General features: G+C 35.2%; 1 pseudogene; it reads left to right on the top strand.

Moving 5' to 3' along the window:
* The first annotated feature begins 4332 nt into the window (after positions 1-4332).
* On the top strand, positions 4333-5212 carry LOC148932411 (zinc finger BED domain-containing protein DAYSLEEPER-like; annotated as a pseudogene).
* The last annotated feature ends 245 nt before the right edge of the window (positions 5213-5457 follow it).

Here is a 5457-nt window from a genome sequence, read left to right as displayed (position 1 = left end):
ACATATTTATATTAAGATTATGAAAAAGTGACATAAGGGCATTATAGCATAGAGACATTAGGTCTCTATATCACTACTCTTTTAAATTTATGTTCCAATCACTGTCGCGTAGATTTTAGAAATTTTATGATTTTTTTAGTGGTTGTTATAAAGCTTTTTAAATTGAAATAGAATCAACAGTTTTCGATCAATATATTCATTAATCAATCATAAATATCGTTGTTCAACGCTAGATAGCAATTAAATTATTAGTCTATTACCGATTGAATTTGCTTCAATTAGTGGAGTATCTTTGTAGGGGCTGTGTATGTGCGTATATGTCATGTGTGTGTGTGATGGAGCTGTGAGTGTGTGTGTATATGTCGTGTGAGTGTGTGCTTGTGCCGTGTGTGTGTGTATATGGTGTTGTGTGTGTGTAAGGTGCTGTGAGTGTGTTTATAATGTTGTGTGTGTATGGTGTTGTATGTGTGTTTATGGTACTCTGTGTGTGTATACGTGTTGGGTAGTTTAGGGTGTTGTGTGTGTTTAAGGTGTTGCGTGTGTGTCTACGGTGCTGCGTGTGTGTGTTTATGTGTAGCTTATAGTCATTACGTCCGTGTATAGTGTGTTTATGTATAACTTATAGACTATAGTTATCAACTACTTATTTTGAATTGTGGCAGATGTCTGAATCTCATCACTAACACAAGTTATTCCTGATTTTGATCAAGATGAAGACATGTTAGAGGATATTGAAGTTGAAGAACTACATCTTACATCAACGGAGACAGAAAAAAATGAACGGAAGAAATGGAAAACTAGAGTGGGATCTGATGTGTGGCAAGAGTATACAAAAGTCATGGTTAAAGAAAGAGAGACCCTCCAGTAGAACGATCAAAAACCAAATGCAACCGATGTTTGAGACTTATTGCGGCTGATCCAAACAAGCATGACACATCATCATTGTGGAAACACTACACATCATGCATGAAGATGCATGAAGCGAACAAGTCGCAGACAGTGCTTAACTTGGACAAGTGAGGATCCTTGATAAGCTGGAAATTCAACCAAGACCATTTAAGGGAAGCATTGGTTAAGATGCTTATCCTTGACAAGTTACCTTTTAGATGTGTTGAGCGAGAAGGTTTTATCCTATTTATGAAAGAAGCTCAACCATTGTACAAGATTCCAAGCAGACACACTATTAGAGAGGATTGTGTAAAGATGTACTTGACACAGAAGATGCATCTGAGGAATTTTTTCGGGTTAAAAGGCATGGGAAGAGTGTCACTTAAAACTAATAGTTGGATCGGCTGCAATAACACAAACTTTATTTGTGTCACGGCGCATTGCATCGATAGCTCATGGAATTTGCACAAAAATATCATTGGCTTCTCAAAGATCAATAGTCATAAATGTGACGATCTTGTTTCTGCAATCACCGCTATTCTTCATGATTGGAGACTATTTTGTTGCACCTTGGACAATGCTGCCACCAATGATTATGCAATTAAGGAGATGACCACAAGGTTCATAGAGAGGAACATGCTTCTTGCTGGTGGTTAGTATTTCCACCAGCGATGTGTGGGACACATACTCAATATTGTTGTTGAAAATGGATTAGAGGAGATAGGTATGTCGGTTAGACGAGTTAGGGAAGCCGTGAAGTGGATAACAGCCTTTACCATTCAAAGACACTGCAAATTTATATAAGGTTGAGACTTCAAAGTTTTTGTGCATGGATGTTCCCACTAGGTGGAACTCGACATACCTTATGCTGGAGTCAGCATTGCCGTATGCGCCGGTAGACGATAATACGACACGAACCCGCACGAAATTAATGGGTATATGTCAAAGCTTATTGGGTTCATGTCCTTATCGTGTCGACATGATAAGGGCACGAAAATTTCGTGTCGTGTTCGTGTTACACGTTAAGAAATAATATTAATTATATTATACTCCCAACGTCCGCCATTAGGAGTCCCGGTCACTTTTGTGCAATCGTTTTATAAAAATGATAATAAATAGTTAAAGTGGAGAAATGGTAAAGTAAGAGAGAGAATAACTTAGGTAAGACTCTTCTCAACATTATTCTCTCTTTTACTTTACCATTTATCCACTTTAACTATTTATAATCATTTTTACAAAACGAGTGTACAAAAGTGATCGGGACTCCTAATGACGGACGGAGGGAGTATAATATTATTATTTGTTTTATTTTATTTTAGTATTAGGCTATTAGGCATTAGCGACTTAGCGTGAAAAACTGGAAGTATATTTTTCATTTATTCACTTTCCAATTAGGGTTCAGCATAGCAGCGCCACACTCTCTAATCATGATCTCTCCGTCTCCGTCTCTGAGTTCGTCGGTTTGCTCGTCGCCTGTGTTCACGACTTCATTGCACCGCCACTCTCCACCGCTCTCGCCTTTGTTCGTCGATTTTTGGTATGTTGCTTCTTCATTCCTTTTCTATTTTCCGTTTCTAGTTTCTTAATTGTTGTAATCTATTGCTTCTTCATCTATATTCTATACAAATTCTTGATTAACTCACCTAGTATTATGGTCTTTTCAATCATTTTTCCTATTTTATTTGAGAATTTTAAGTGTTAAAAATGAAGACTACAATAATACTAAAATGGTGGTACACTAAGATTCTAATTTTTTATGTCAATTGTCAAAGTTAATAGGTTTTACTTTTTATTTATTTTGGATTAAGTTCCAGATTTGGAAGAGGGTTAAAACTCATATTTATGCTCCAGATTAAGTTCACAACTTAATTTGTAGTTCTAGATTTAAGTGTCAAAAGATTTATTTTGGATTAAGTGCTGATATTTTCGTAATTTGTAGTCTAGATTCACTTTTTAATTCCTAATTTGTAGTCTAGATAAATTCATTGTTATATTGATTTTAAATATTCAAAAGTGCTGATATTTTCGTTATGTGCTGATCTTTGTTCTTTAGATCTTGTAGTTATGTCCATCAACTTTGGGCGTGGGAGCAGCTCCAAAATCAGTGAAGGCTCTCCAACATCAGCAAGTCAAGCCCCACATGGGTCAAACAATGATGAGGTCCAAGACATGGACTTGGAGATATTGGAGAACCCTAATTTGAATGTCCTTAAGCCACCAAAGTCGACACAAAGAAGAAAACTCAGGTCAGATGTATGGAATCACTTTGAAGTTAAATTGGATGGTTATGGTACAAAGACATGTGTATGCAAATATTGTGATCATAAATATGAACGAGTTGCAAGTAAATTTGGAACAGGAAACCTGCATCGTTATTTGGATAGTTGTCCTAGAAAGAAAACTAAGGATATTGGTGTGATTTTATTTGAGGGAAAATCAAAGTTTGACCCTATGCATTTTCATCAGCTGTTGTGTAATGCCATAGTTGTTCATGATTTGTCATTTCGATTTGTGGAGTATGAACACATTGTTGCTTGTTTTCAGTACATTAAGCGGGATATTAATCTGATGACTAGAAACACGATAAAGGTTGATGTCTTAAGAATGTATGAAAGAGAGAAGCCTATTATTAAGTCTAGATTAAGTGAAATACCTGGTAGAGTCTGTTTGACCTCTGATTGCTGGACTTCCATTACTAGTGATGGTTATATTTCATTAACATGTCACTTCATTGATGAGGATTGGATCTTACAAAAGTTGATGTTAAATTTCTATTTGATGCCATCACCACATACTGGCAAAGCATTGTGTAACAAGTTGTTTTCTATGACATGTGATTGGGGGCTTGAGAACAAAATATTTTCTTTGACATTGGACAATGCTGCTGCGAATGACCTTTCAATTGAATACTTGATCAAGCAAATGAATTTGAATAATTCACTTATCAACTTATCAGTAAGGGTGAATTTTTTCATATTCGTTGTTGTGCACATATTATCAATTTGGTTGTCAAGTTGGTTTGGAAGGCATTGATCAATCTGTCACTAAGATTTGTGAAAGTGTCAAGTATGTGCGAAGTTCACAAACGAGAAAGCAAAACTTTTTGGAATGTGTGAGCAAAGCAAGTTTGGCGACAGAGAAAGGTTTGAGGCAAGATGTGATCACAAGGTGGAATTCAACCTTTTTATGCTTGACAATGCATTATATTATAGGAAAGCTTTCATGAATCTAGAACTTTATGATACGAAATACAAGTTTTATTCTTCTTCAATAGAATGGGATAAAATTGAGAAGATTCGTGGCTTCTTGCCCTTATTTTATGATGTCTCTAACTTATTTTCGGAAAGCAGCTATCCTATAGCGAATTTATATTTTCGCCTGGTTGTCATGTGCTATAATTATTTGAAGCAGAATATAAATAGTCCAGATGAGTATATCAAAAAAATGGTGGGACAGATGATGCCAAAATTTAAGAAATATTGGTCAGATTTCAGCATGATTTTGACTATTGCTGTAGTCTTTGATCCACGTTATAAGCTTCAATTTGCGGATTTCTTTTATAAGAAGTTGTATGGATCATCAAATAGCCGTCAGTTTTAGCTAGTGAAACAAAAGTTGTTTGCGTTATTTGAGGAATATTGCACTTGGTGCATGGATAACGTTGATCATGCTAGAAGTGGTGAAAATGTGAATAGTGACTTTGCAAATGCAGATTCTTTGACAGTGGTCGAGAAAAGTTATTAACTTTTGTTATATATTATGAATTTTAATAGATTTTATTGAATATATATTCATTTTTATATTATTTGTATCTTAATTGTAGGAGTTTAACTTATTAGATGTTGAATTTGGATTGAGCCAACCGAAGTCGCAATTGGAGATATACATGGAGGAAAAGAGATTGGATGTCAAATCCAATCTTGATATTCTTAATTATTGGAAAACACAACAACTCAAGTATCCACAAGTTTGCTTGCATGGCTCGTGATATTTTGAGCATTCCAATAACGACAGTTGCTTCTGAATTTGTGTTTAGTGTTGGTGGAAGAGTTCTTGATCCACACCGTAGTTCACTCAAGTCGGACACGGTAGAGGCGATTATATCCACTAGAGATTGGCTGTTTGGAAAAAAAATGTATTCTTATTTGTTTAATTCATGCTAAACTTATTATTATAATATCTCATTAATTCTTTTTTTTTTCCTTTCGATGCCATCAAAGATGATATACCAACAAATGACTTAGCTGAAGACTTTTAAAATGCTAATGATGAAGCTCAAACTGGAAGCTCTACAGCCTCCACATCCACCACTTTTGCTACTTGAAAGCTTTATAGGTTAGACTTTATACTTGCTTAATTTTTACAAGCCATATACAATGCTTCAATTCAATTGTTCCTTATGTGTACACAGATGCAAAGAAGAGTTTGCTGGTTGGTTGCTACTTTTTGCTTGCTGCAATGATCAAGATTGTTGGAACAAAGAATGATATATGTTGCTGCAATGACCATGAAAATTTGGAACAAAGAATGATGCATTTTTTGTTTGGATTTTTCTATTTGTTGGACATT

This window comes from Salvia hispanica, chromosome 2 (assembly GCF_029641045.1).
Source record: "Salvia hispanica isolate PSC_SH4W2 chromosome 2, Shi_PSC_v1, whole genome shotgun sequence".
In the NCBI taxonomy this organism is placed as follows: Eukaryota; Viridiplantae; Streptophyta; class Magnoliopsida; order Lamiales; family Lamiaceae; genus Salvia; species Salvia hispanica.
The sequence above is the reverse complement of the archived record's forward strand: the minus strand, read 5'-3'. Positions and strand labels throughout refer to the sequence as shown.